This window comes from Zingiber officinale, chromosome 3A, assembly GCF_018446385.1.
Source record: "Zingiber officinale cultivar Zhangliang chromosome 3A, Zo_v1.1, whole genome shotgun sequence".
In the NCBI taxonomy this organism is placed as follows: domain Eukaryota; kingdom Viridiplantae; phylum Streptophyta; class Magnoliopsida; order Zingiberales; family Zingiberaceae; genus Zingiber; species Zingiber officinale.
The window spans coordinates 4,606,296-4,621,179 of NC_055990.1; positions in this window are offsets into that span (position 1 = coordinate 4,606,296).

The following is a 14,884-nucleotide window of genomic DNA, read 5'->3' on the forward strand; positions in this document are numbered from 1 at the left end:
TGTACTCTGGTTTTATTTTTTTGAGGGTTGATGTTGTTATGTGGTGTTTTGTATTTATTATTGGTTGTGTAAGCCTAGCCGGCTAGCAGTTTTGTGTTTTGGTTTTGGTACAGCCGAGTGGGCTGCTTTATTTTTTTACTGCGTGGTTGTGTCAGCCAGAGGCTGAATTTGATATTAACTGCGTGGTGTTTGTTTTCTTTTATTGTTATTATTCCAGCCGCATGTGGCTGAGGTATATAGTGTTTGTAGAAAAGTTTCAGATTGTCCGTCGTACAGGGGAGATGCTGTCGAAATTTCTTCGGACAGAGCTCCTCTGGGGCGTGACAATTTAGTGGTATCAGAGCAGGTATACGATACTTGCTATGTGTTCTGGATTTTTGAGATTTATCTGATACCAATTTATTTGGTATCAGAGATCGGCTTACGAGTTTTATTTCTCGTGTTTCGGATTTCATGTTTTAGTCTTCTCGATGTGACTTTTTGGATTTTGGGACTTGGCAGAAGCAGGACATCTCCAAGCTATAGGAGGTATGTTGGTATATGTTATCCTACCTTTTTGGATTAGTTTATGCCCTGTTCATTATTACAGTATGACATGGATTATCACTCTTTACTAGTACCTGTCTTGTTGAGATAGTAGATATTTTATGTATTAGGTAAAACCCTGATGATGATCAACCTTGATAGAGATTAAGGGTTACAGTTTCTGGTGATTTATCATATCATACACTAGTAGTTTTAGCTTATGTTATTACTAGTTGGTTAGCAGATTGAGGCACATACCAGCCTCTGCTTTTAATAGCTGGGTAGTGGATAATATTTATATATTTATGTTGACATAGCCAGTAGTATACCATGTTATCTTAGTTAATTTCATTAGTAGATAATTGATCTACTCTTGTGAGATTGGTCAGTAGAAGTTTGATTTACCATAGTTGCTTGAAGGGGATTAATGTAATCTTGATCAGTTGGTAGATGGCCGATTTAATTTTGTTAGACCGATCAGTAGAGGACCATCATACCCTATTTTTATGGAGATGCTGATCTTTGGGTTGTTTGTGCTTAGTTTGGTATCTAGAGCACATTTGAGTACATGTTGTGTACTGACGTGGAAAAGACTGAGTTGATCGTATATCATTGTCGATTTTGGTCAGTCTTTAGAGGATTGATTTATCCTATTCCGTGGGTACCTTAAATTTAGACTGTTTGTATCTTGTAGGATAACTTAGAAGGTGGCGTAGGGTTTGTGTGGTAGATTGGATTTAAAATATGCTGATTATGCATATATATGAAGTGTACATATGATTGTTATGAGTTGAAGGAGTTCTATGATGGATAGTTCATTTGTAAATAGTGTGGGTATTCCCATCTAGATATGATTATTGTAGGTTCCTTGTGGATTATAGCTATTTAGTTAGCTGTACGTGCCTGATTGACATATTGGAGGTTTCTTAACGATTTAAATCTGTGTCGTGGTATGTGCACATGGGTGTGAGTGTCATGTTGGAAGTATCTTGTCGACTACATCAGTGTTGTGATATATACATATGAGTTTGGTGTGGTATCTGAGGTATCTTGTTGATTATGTGTGATTTGTGAGTGCACCTGGGTTTAGTATGCCTTATTGGAAGTATACATTGCTTATATTCTTGTATGTATGCCATGTGAGTGTTGTTTGAGGGGTATTGTTGATTTTACCTACGATGATATATGCACACGGGTTCGGTATGTATTGTTGGAGATATCACGGTGATTTACACCTATATTGTGAGTATGTTGGGTGTGCACTAATTAGAGGATTATGTTGATCATACCTATGTTGTGTGTGCACGTGTGTTAGGTGTATGGTTGGTAGCATCATGATGAGTCTACTTATGTGGAATATAGAATGTTAAATGTCTACGTTATGATATTAGTTGTATTATCCTGTCAACTAATTCTCCTATTAGTGGGTGACCGACCCACTAGGATGATGATATAGTGGACTATGAATTTGATTTGATTACTGGATTGTGATACCCTAGGCTAACCACAGTGATCTGTGGTAGAGAGATCTCGTGCAGTCTCTAGCTAGATAATTAGGTGCCTTGGACACACATGTTATGGATTGTCTGTGGTGGAGCGTTACTCCCACCTATTGCGGATTGCTTATAGCGGAGCATTGCTCCCATATCTATTACAGATACATTTTCGGATTATTTGTGGTGGAGCGTTGCTCCCACATATGGAGGATTTCTTGTGGTAGAGCGTTGCTCCCACATTTGTGGTATTTCGTGTGATGGAGCGTTGCTCTCACACTAGAGGATCTTTTCCTTGGTGATTTATGTTATTAGTGGGTGATCAGATCTGTTTATTGTTGAGGATCTTATGGTTAGGAATGTCTGTGATACAGACATGATGTGTCTTGGTTTTACCATTAGAGCTTACGGAGCCCTAGATGTTATCATGGACTCGATGATTTTAGTATTCCCAGGATGTTTGGATCTGTGCCCATTGTCTTTGTTGACGATGTTGTGATTTATTACGGATATGAGGTGAGACACGTGCATCACCTTTGCATAGATCTAGAGATGTTTCAACGAGAACATCTATATGCAAAGATCAATAGTGCGTGTTTTGGGTGTCTTCTGTGAGATGTTTGAGACACACGGTCACCAGAAGGAGTATACCGTGGTTCCACAGGAGATCGAGGTAGTTACCGTTGGGAGTAGACAGAGTCTATAGAAGAGGCTCGCAACTTCCTTTGTTTGGCCGATATTTCCGGAGATACGTTGAGGGTTTCTCACGGATTGCTATGCTACTTACACGCCTGACCAGGAAAGGCGTGAAGTTCACTTGGACTGAGAAGTGCAAGACCAGCTTCTAGGAGCTGAAGCGGAGACTAGTGTCGGCTCCGATTTTGGTTTTGCTTTCTGGAGAGGACGGATATGTCCTCTACACCGACGCATCTATTCAGGGTTTGAGCGCTATTTTGATGCAGCACGAAAGAGTAGTCTCCTATGTTTCTCGTTGATTGAAGGAGCATGAGAAGAACTACCCTGTATATGATCTGGAGCTAGTCGCCATTATTTTTGCCATGAAGATTTGGCGACAATGTTTATATGACGTTACATTTGAGATTCTCACTGACCATAAGAGTCTCAAATATCGGTTTACTTAGAAGGAACTTAATCTCCGACAGAGGAGAGGGATGGAGTTCCTGAAGGATTTTGATTGTACCATTAGTTATCACCCAGGAAAAGCTAATGTGGTTGTCGACGCACTTAGCCGGAAGTCCAGAGGGACTTTAGCTTGCCACCGAGTTGTGGTCACAGACTTGATTCAAGGTTTCTCCTATTTGGGGCCTTGAGAGGATAGGACAGACAGAGCAGGGTACTCTGGTTACCATGGTTGCTCGGTCGTTAATCAGGATGAGGATACGATAGCCCTAGGCTGCTGACCAGTATTTGTAGTTTATTTACAGCCAGATAGTTTCCGGGTAGCAGACCGAGTTCACACGAGACGAGGAGGGTGTTATACACTTCCGAGGCAGATTATGTGTACTTCAGTCTCATCCGATTTTACAGGAGCTATTTCCGGAGGCTCATCGCTCTCGATTTGCGATCCACCCAGACGGGATCTGCATGTATCGAGATTTGAGGCGTTCCTATTGGTGGGACGGTATGAAGGAAGACATCGCGGAATTTATAGCTAGATGTCTTGTTTGTCAGCAGGTGAAGGCTGAGCACTCGAGACTTGTCAGATTTCTTCAGTGGATTCCTATTCCTGAGTGGAAATGGGAACATAGCACCATGGACTTTGTGGTGGGTTTGCCGAGGACACGACAGCGCCATGACGCGATTTGGGTAATCGTTGAGCGATTTACCAAATCGGGCACTTCTTAGCGATCCGGAAGACTAATTCCCTGGATCGATTGACGGATCTGTATTGCCGAGAGGTCATCAATTTACATGGTGTTTCTTTGAGTATCATTTCGGATAGAGACTCTCGGTTTTCGTCTCGATTTTAGCAGAGTCTACCGCAGACCTTGGCACTCAGCTCTGTTTCAGTACAACTTTCCATCCGCAGACAGATGGACAGTTGGAGAGTACCATTCAGACACTAGAGGACTTGCTGAGATTGGGTGTCTTGGATTTCGGAGGCAGTGGGGAGGACCACTTGCCATTTGTAGAGTTCGCCTACAACGACAGCTTTCTTTTGGCTATCCGGATGACACCGTTTGAAGCGTTGTATGGTAGGTCTTATCGTACACCCACCCTTTGGGATGGGGTTGGGGAGGTCTAGATGTTGGGACCTCATAGAGCTCAGCAGAACGAAGAGCTGGTCTGTATTATCAGACGGAGAATGTTAGAGGCGCAGGATCGCCTGAAGTGTTATGCTGATTGGAGACGCAGACCCTAGCGTTCGCTATTGGCGACCATGTATTTCTGCGAGTTTCACCCACGAAAGGAGTGAAGAGATTTGATCTCAGAGGTAAGCCAGCTTCGCGATACATTGGATCTTTCCAGATCTCGGAAAGGATTGGAGTAGTAGCTTACCGGTTGACACTGCCACCGTCCCGGGCAGTCGTTCACGCCGTATTCCACGTATCTATGCTGAGGAGATACGTACTCGGCCCGACAAATGTACTGACAGATGTCTCAGTTCCTATTCAGCCTGACGTCACTTATGAGGAGATTCCGGTATGGATTCTAGATCGGAAAGAGCATCAGTTGTGGAACAAGACTACCCGGCTGGTTAAAGTCGAATGACATCATCATTTGGACGAGGAGGTTACTTGGAAGCTCGAGGATATTATCCGAGCTCGATACCCCCATCTTTTCACTTGAGGTATGTGAGTAATGGTTCCGTTCAGCATTTATACAGGTTATCTTTTGCTAGTACCTGCTGATAACAGACAACGAAATTTGGAGACCAAATTTTTATTAGTGGGGAAGAATGTAAAATACTGGAAAAATGGTGGATAATGATAAGGGAATTTTCTAAAATTTTTGGAAAATTTTCGGAGCTCGTATGGACGAGTTAGCAAGGATAAAAACAGGGCCCCGGGGAAAGCCTGTTTAGGCTACCCATTTAATTGAGGAAATGTTTTATTTTCCTTTTTAATTTCTTTTCTTTTCCTTTTATTTCTTTTTCCCGTTCTTTTCCCGATTCTCGCCGAACATGCGCCGCACCCTTGCGGTTACCTTCTCCCAAGCCAACCCGATCGCCCTTCTCCTTCTCTTCCTCTCCCGAGCGTCGGCCGCCGGCAAGTATCCCTCACCCTCTTGCGACACGCCGACCATCTTCTCTTCAACCTTTCTTCTTTGCTGAGCACTGCGCCGCTGACGCAGATCTTGTTTGCTTCCACTGCTGTCCACCGAATCTAGGAGAGGAAACCTAGTTCAGATTTGTCGCCACCGGATCACAGCGACGCCACATACTCACTGCCGGCCTCCCCTGTGCTCTATCGTCGGCACTGATCGCCCTCCTCTGCTGCGATTTGGGAGCACAATAGTCGTGCCCTAGCTTCTAATGGTGCCACCTTTCCTCTCTTTTCCTCTGCCGGTGCCCTAGTTTGGGTCATAGCCAGCCGACTCCCTCTCCACCCTGTGCTCACGACCCGCCGCACGGGACCAGCGCTGGCCATCTCCACACCGTGCCCTAATTCTTGACCCGGTGCTCTAACTGCGATCATGAAGGTAAGGGGTTACTTAGTAGAAAATTTTAGATTTGTTTGGATACCACAGGTTCAGCTTCATAATTTTTCAGCACTGACCTAGGGTTTTCCTTTGCTCGAGTTTTATAAATTTATGGTGTTTCAAACTTTGATTGGTGAAGCTTTGGTTCCGTATGGTTTTGGAATTCGCCGTTGGATTTGTTTGGCTGTAGTGGCCGTTTAATTGAACGAAACTGTGGGGGAATTTTTGCAGTCTTGTTGGGAATTCGTACTTGGGTTTGAGTTTAGCCAGTTGTGGTTTGTGCAATTAGTTAAACTGTACATTATGTGATTTACAGGACTGTAATTCGAGACGAGCATCTCGACGTTGGATTTGGATCAGATTTGGACCCTTATATTGGAGGCGGGTACCTCTTGACTTATCTTTTATGATATTGTCATTGGATATGCATAGTATTTTATAACTACAAGCAATGAACATGTTTGCCTTTGGTATGTCACTGTTTGATATCCATAGCATGTTAGATTTGTCGCCTGTGAAGTATCCGTACTTATATCTCGTGTTTTGTTACCATGAGTATCTTGTTGCCATGAGTACTTAATTACCATGAGTATCTTAGTTTCTAGAATAAGTGACATACCATGTTTTACTGAGGTTAGGACTAGGTTCTGGGCTTTTGGTTTCAGTCATGTGTATCGAGACTGTCTAATACTTAGGTTTTATGCCATGACTGACTTGTGTACCTCTATTTGTATATCATATATGATTCGTGTACCTAGACCTTGATTCTTGATATGTGCATATTGTTGGTACATATGTTATGGAAGGAGATATGTTTAGGATCTAGGTTGCTATACCATAGAGGACCTGTATGCCCTAGATCCGTGGATTGACCTACTGATACTGTGGTACCCATATTATGTATATATGAATTTTTCTATGCTGATCAGGATATTCCATACTTATTATATTCAGGACATAGGTTTTTGATATTCTATCTGACCTGTGTACTATAGATTTTGGTATGTGACCATCGCTTTTACAGTACCCATTTTGTATATATGGATATGGTTATGTTGATCAGTTTTTGTTATGCATAGTGACATGCATCATGATTGCATGCTGTGCGATTGTCGGCTCCACTATGGTTGAGCCCATCGCCAGTTACATGTACTGCACACACCCCCACTCATGGTTTAGTGGTATATCAGGCCGGTGTGTGGTGGTGTTTGGCTCCGTTGGTCACATGACCCAGCGTGGTAGCCGGCTGTTTGGCTCGCCGGCATTTAGTGTAGCAACGTAGTAGCCGCACGGTGGACTCTGCTTGGCTCTTAGTCGGTGACTCGCGGTATGGTGGCCAGAGATACCTCCCGCCATCGTCGTGTCGGAGTTGAGAGCATTGAGCTCCCCATTTATGATTTGGGGTCACAGAGGAGTACTCGACAAGATCCCGTCCACTCGGTCACTCAGGAGGTGATGGCAGAGTGCGCAGTTGTCATAGCCCTACCCATTCGGTCTCGCCATTTGTATGTGAGAGGACTGACTGGCGTCAGGGGTGACCAGGACGCGTCATTAGCATCATATGCATTGATGTATTTATATTATTGTGATTGTGTTTGCTGCATTTGGTTGCTGCATTTTGGTTGGATGCATACCTTTGACCTGCATATAGGATTATTGACACTTTCGGTTTGATGACCCTCTTGTTTGGATAGGAGTTCCTGGTGAGTACAATTTCCTCAGTTACCTTTCAGTTTTGCATATTCCCTATATATGATTAGGAAGCCGTATTCCATGTTTGTTGCTGTTAGATATATCTTACTACTCATGTCCATTGGTATTCGCTGAGTTGTTGAACTCACCCCCGTTGACACTATCTTTTTCAGGTACCAGGTTATTTATGGTGTCGCTTGGAGCATCCTGTCTGCTGGTCCCCACGTCACATCAGAAGACTTATCGGTTCCACGTATGTTTTGTTTGTTTTATGTATCAGTTTGTTTAGCGCTGTACTCTGGTTTTATTTTTTTGAGGGTTGATGTTGTTATGTGGTGTTTTGTATTTGTTATTGGTTGTGTAAGCCTAGCCGGCTAGCTGTTTTGTGTTTTGGTTTTGGTACAGCCGAGTGGGCTGCTTTATTTTTTTTACTGCGTGGTTGTGTCAGCCAGAGGCTGAATTTGATATTAACTGCGTGGTGTTTGTTTTCTTTTATTGTTATTATTCCAGCCGCATGTGGCTGAGGTATATAGTGTTTGTAGAAAAGTTTCAGATTGTCCGTCGTACAGGGGAGATGCTGCCGAAATTTCTTCGGACAGAGACTCCTCTGGGGCGTGACAGTTCCCTCTTCCAGGGAACGCGTCCTCACTTATTCCACTCAGGAGAGTTTACCTTTTGCCAGTTCAGTCCTCCAGACCGACTGGACTTTTGCTCTGCGATCAAGTCTTCCGGTCCTCATGCTGGACGTCCGATCCACGACCTGTCCAGTCTTCCACCTGGTTCGTGACACCAAGATTTTAACCTAGGGTTACCGTCCCCTAGGATTTTTGCCTGAAGACCTCGACCCGCCAAGGCTTTCCGCATAGGGTTACCACCCTCTATGACCTAGGGTTACCGCCCCCTAGGGTTTCCCACTTGCCTAACCACAGCTAAGACTTTTGCCTAAGTACACTTAGGACTTTTCCTACAATGCTCATTCAACATATTAGTAAACAACACATCTTAATTTTGAACCCTTTGACATAATCAAAATATAGGTTCGATCATCGTATGTTTCCCGCACCAACACTACACTCTCCCTCAATTCTAGAGGTGGAGGCTTCATCATCATCATCCTCATGTACATGAAACAAAGAGTATGCTCCTTCCTTGCCTTTTTCTTTGCACTTTGTGGAGGATGAAGCTTCTTGTTCTTCTTCTTCCGATGTTGAGCATCTTTCAACCTTAGAGTCCTCTTCCTCTTGGTCTTGATCCAATGAGTTGTCCTCTTTGGATTTCTCTTGATTTGGTATAGTGGAGGGAACCTCATGAATCTTCGTCAATTTGCTCCAAAGCTCCTTGGCATCCTTGTATTCTCCAATTTGAGTCAAAATATTGCTTGGCAATAAATTAATGAATAGCTTGATCAACTTGTCATTTGCCTCGCTCCTTTGAATTTGCTCTTGACTTAATTTATTCTTCTTGAGGAGCTTGCCCTTTGAATTTGTTGGAGCTTCAAAGCCTTCCATTAGAGCAAACCATTGCTCTATCTCCATCATGAAGAAGTTTTCGATTTTTGATTTTCAAGAATTGAAGTTTGTCGATATGTATTGTGGAGGCACCATTGTGTCAAATCCAAGTCCATCTTGAAATTCCATTTGAAGTTGAGCCTTTGATGAAGTCTTTGAATTTGTTAAACTTTGCTTCAACTTCTTCTCCCTCTAACTCGTTGCCCTTTCCAGCGATGATTCCGGTAAAGAGCGACCTCGCTCTTATACCACTTGATAGGATCGATTTGTAACTAGAGGGGGTGAATAGCTCATCGCGTTCATTGTCTTGATGCTTCATGATGATGTGTTGCCGAAAAGAACTCGAAGCAAACACTCACAACGCTAATAAGAGGATTTACTTGATATCCACCTTAAGAAGATGTGACTAATCCAATGATACACACACGACGCTCACTCCACTAATAAAACTCTCATTCTTGGTAACTACCGGAGGTGGAGAAACCTCATACAACATTCACACATACAACAACTCAACACAAGAAGAAAAATACAATGAATACAAATGAAAAACTCTCTTCTTGCTCGCTTGTTGCTTGTAGTTGCCTTTTGAACCTTGGAAGTGCACCAGCACTTGTCCCCAGGAGCCTCCAAGAACTGACGAGAAGTGTCAGAGAAGATCGCGTGAAGATTAGGAAGAAGGATTACCGCGTTTGAACACTTTGTCGCCTTTATATCTACGCTTCTAAGGCTTCCAATCGATTGCGACTTCAGATCCCAGCGATCTCGGTTGTCCAAAACCTGCATCCTGCACAACGGTCATATCCCAATCGATTGGGGAGGCTTGAATCGATTAGCTGATCGATTCAGAGCGCCTCTGTGCTCTTCGCTGGAAAAGCCTAAATCAATCAGCTGATCAATTCAGAGCGCCTCTGTGTTCTTCGCTGGAAAAGCCTGAATCGATCAGCTGATCGATTTAGCTTTCTCGTGTCACACACGATTTCCGGCCCCCAATCGATCGGCTGATTGGGGAGGCTTCTATTTACGCAATAAACACCCCCAATCGATCGACCAATCGATTGGGCTGCTGTTTATCACAACATTCTTCCAATCGATTGGCTGATCGATTGGTCTTTGGTCCAATTGATCTATTTATCGATTGACCACCCTTGACTTGCTTAACTCAAGCTCAACGGTCCCCAAATCCAACATTTAGTCAACTATGACCTGTTAGAACTCCTCGTGCCTAACATCCGGTCAACCTTGACCTACTGGGACTTTTTCACCAAGTGTCCGGTCAATCCTTTGACCCACTTGGACTTTTCTCCTCGTGCCAAGTGTTCGGTCAACCTTGACCCACTTAGACTTACCGTCTCATGCCAAGTGTCTGGTCCTCCATGACCCACTTGGACTTCCACCAGATGTTCGATCACCCTTGATCCATCTAGATTTCCTCGTGCTAAGTATCCGGTCAATCCTTTGACCTACTTGGGCTTCCCAACATCAAGTGTCCGATCAACTTTGACCCACCTGGATCTTCACGTGCTGGCTTCACTCACCAGGTCTTTCCATCTGCCTAGCTTCACTCACTAGGACTTTGCATCTACTTGACTTCACTCATCAGGACTTCCACCTAGCTTCACTCACTAGGATTTTCCCACTGCCCGACTTCACTCACCGGGAATTTCACCTGCCTAGCTTCACTCACTAGGTCTTTCACCTGACTTCACTCACCAGAATTTCCAAATGCCTGACTTCACTCACCAGGACTTCCCCTTGCCTAACCTCCAGTTAGGACTTTCTCAGTCAAGTATCCGATCAACCCTTTGACCTACTTGACTCTTCTTCACATCAGACTGGTCAAACCTTGAACAGAGGGGAATTGCTCCAACAATCTCCCCAATCAGACGATTGCTCTTGCAATCTCTATATATTGTCAAATATTGAAACTCAAACATCAATACTCAAGCTTGAGCCAACTCAAGCTTGAGCCAACTCAAGCTTAGTCAACCTGGTCAACCTGACCCAAGGGATATTGCACTAACACTCATCCTACTGCCTATTTTTGCGTTGATGCCTTGTCCTGTCGATGTCGACATCGACGACCTACCCTATCGATTTCAGCGCTGATGCTCTTTTCTGTCGATTTCGGCACTGATGTCCTATGCTGCTGATTTCGACACCGATGTTCTTTTCTGTCAATTTCATTGTTGATGCCCTATATTACTGATTTTGGTATTGATGTCTTTTTCTACTGATTTCGATATCGACACCCTATGCTGCTGATTTCTACGTTTGACATCCTTTTCTGCCTCAAATTCTCTGTGAGACCACAGGTCATCTTGACATCAGTTTTTACGGATCGTACAGATGAGTATCCTTATAGTTTGGTTATTCTGAGCATTATTCATTTTGTCATCATACCTGGTCGTGTAGATGCTTCATGGAAATCTGATTCGTATATGTTGGAGCAGTTTCAACAATTCCTTGCTTTACAGCCCTCTACCATGTCAGCTTCCTCTCATATAGTTTTGTCATCGTCTGGTATTTCAGGTATATTTTCATCCTTATGGATTTTAGATTGTAGTGTCTCCCATCATATGTCATCTAATTTATCATCTTTTGTTTCTTTTTCTCCCTATTCATCTATATCTATTGTGACTGCTGATGATACTCATATATCATTAGTAGGTGTCGGTTCAATTATTACATCCTATTTATCTCTTACTGATGTTTATTATATTCTGAGTTTTACTTTAAATCTTGTTTCTGTTAATCATTATGTGAGTCTGAATACGTAGTTTATTTTTTCATCCAATTATTATATTCAAGACCCACAATCTCATATGCTGATTGGGGCAGGTCGTAAGCAAGGAAGACTCTATGTTTTAGATCAACTCAAAGTACCAAAAGTTGTAGCTTCGAGTGTAGATTTATCATCTTTTCATCTGAATTGTTCATCTTTTGATTTTTATTTGTGGCACTCTCGTTTAGGTTATGTTTCTGCATCTTGTTTTCAATTTTTAGCTTCTACAAGAGTATTAGGACTTTTAAAAAGTTCTGATATTTCTTATTGCAGTGGTTATAAACTGGTTAAATTTTCTGCCTTATCATTTTCTAAAAGTCTTTCTTTTTCTTCTGTTCCATTTGATCTTATCAATTCTGATGTGTGTGGACCCTCTCCTATTCCTATAAAAGGGGAGGGGGGGTCAAGGTATTATGTTTTGTTTATTGATAATTGCACTCGTTACACTTGGGTCTATCTTATGAAACATAGGTCTGATTATCTTACCATTTTTAACAACTTCAGAGCTCTTGTGAAAACTCAACATTCTAGTATCATAAAGTATTTTCATTGTGATTTTTTTTTTTGAGGGGGGGGGGGGGATGAATACGTTTCGAATTATTTTTCACAATTACTTACTTTTGATGGTACTATTTGTCAAACCTCTTGTACTAATACTCCTGAACAGAATGGTGTGGCTGAACAAAAACACAGGCATCTTGTTGAAACAACTCGTTCATTTTTATTGTCTGCCAGTGTTCCTAGTACCTTTTGGGGGGGAAGCAATCCTTACCGCTTCTCACATGATTAATAGAATTCTAACCTCGCGCAATTTAAGCTTGTCACCTTTTGAAATATTGTATACGTGTGCTCTTTTCTATTCCTCTTTGCGTGTTTTTGGTTATACTTATTTTTTCCTTTATCGACATGTCGAGCGTAATAATTAGCCTCTCGATTTACTTTTTGTGTCTTTTTGGGTCATGGTGTTACTCAAAAAGGATATCGTTACTTTGATCCCATTAGTCAAAAATTGTATGTCTCTCGTCATGTTGTGTTTCTTGAGCATATTCCATTTTTTTTCTATTCCAGCTAGTTTGCATAATATAACAAAGTCAGATCTACTTTGTATTGATCTTTTCAATATCGACACTGAGAAAGTTTCATACACAGCTCCTACTGGTAGCTCAACTGAATCTGGTACTTTGGTTCCTGAGATATCCGCTCCACATGCTCCTCCTTCTACCACTACCCAATCATCTCTTGAGGTTGCGGATGATCATTCTCTCCACCGTTATCAATCCACTCGTATTCATAAGTCTACTAAACTGCCAAATTTTGCTTACTCTTGTTATTCTCATTCTTTTGCTTCATTTGTTGCATCTATTCATTGTCTTTCTGAGCCTGTATCCTATAGAGAAGTTGTTTGTAACTCACTTTAGCAGAGTACTATGGTTGAAGAACTTATTCTTTGTATCAGACTCATACATGAGATTTGGTTCCGTTGCCACAAGAAAACACACTATTGATTCTTGTTGGGTATATAAGATCAAAACTAAATCTGATGGATCTATCGAGTGATACAAAGCTCGTCTTGTTGCTAAAGATTATTTTCAGGAGTATGACAAGGATTATGAGGAAACATTTACTCCTGTTGCAAAAATTATGACGATTCATACTCTGATTATTGTTGTTTTTGTTCGTCGATGGAGAATATCTCAGATGGATGTTAAGAATGTATTTCTAAATGGTGATCTTCATGAAGAATTTTATATGACACCTCCTCCTGGTATTTCACACCAACCTGGTGAAGTTTGCAAGCTTCGTAAAGTGTTTTATGATTTCCTCATTTCTTAGAAGCGTAAATCTACCATTGGTTTCTACGTTTTTCTTGGTGAATCCCTCATTTCTTAGAAGCGTAAGAAGCAAGATGTTATTTCTAGATCTTCCATAGAAGCTAAGCATCATGTCATCGCCTCAACTACTTGTGAGATAATTTAGTTGCGTTGGTTGCTTGCGGATATGGGTATTTCTCTTCATCAACCTACTCCGTTATATTGTGATAATTAGAGTGCTATTCAAATTACACTAAATTCAATTTTTCATGTGGATGAACATATTAAAATTGATTATCACGTTACTTATCATCATTTTCAGATTGACATCATCACATTGTCTTTTGTTCCTTCAAAGCAACAGATTCCTGATATGTTTACCAAGTTACATTTACTTCACGCTTTCGTTTCTTATTTAACAAATTCTCAATACTTCTAGCTATAACATCGTGAGTTTGAGGGGATATTAAATTATATATATTTATTTGTTTATAGCTTTTAGGGTAATTTAATCTTTTTCCCTTTTATATTTAGAGTTTAGGGTTTCTTAACTAAATTATATAAAGACCTTATACTCTGTATTTCCAATCATCAATTCTGAATTCAATAATATGCCTAATTTTTTCTTTTTCTTAATTTCTACAATAAGATCAACCATTATTTGACATGGGGCGATGATACTGGATTATTTGGAGTGAACGATATCATCTTTTACTCTAACAATTATCTTCCTAAATTTAATTTTATCCGGGCATCAAAATCGGCCATGGTTGCGCTAATAGTAGTTTTGCTAAAAAAATTATATAGGCTCATATTAGTCAAATTTCACGAAGAAGCTCTCCTTCATGATTTGATCCAATTATTTTATGCCATCATTTTTCAATTTTAGATAGCATAACAATTTTGTCGAAAACTACTATATGGACAAAACTACTATATGAACCCAAATTGTCAAAATTTTAACAGATGTTGTGCTCTTTGGAACCTATTAGTTAACTCTATATATTATAGTGGACTGATAATAATTTAAACGACCGACGAGGATATTGAGTCAACTCAATCTATAATTGCTCTAAATAAATCGCGTGGTTCTACTGACTAAGTGATTCAATTAACACATAAATGAGCTTAAAATGGAAATGTAGCCGTGTTGTCCCTATTGAGTTTGAGTTGGGCCCTTCCCCATAGGTAACTTAAGCTTCCTGAAATTAATAATACCTATACCACCATAACTAATTGGTTGGCAAATCATATTCCATGATGCCAATGACGGACGGATAATCATCAAATCCATAGGCTATAGCGCAAATTGAGGATAGCACCATATAGTGGATAGCAAGGCCTACCTCCAACAAAAAAAAAAAGAAGGCCTAGTGATTTATCTCTAAGCATCTGAAAGCCAATAAA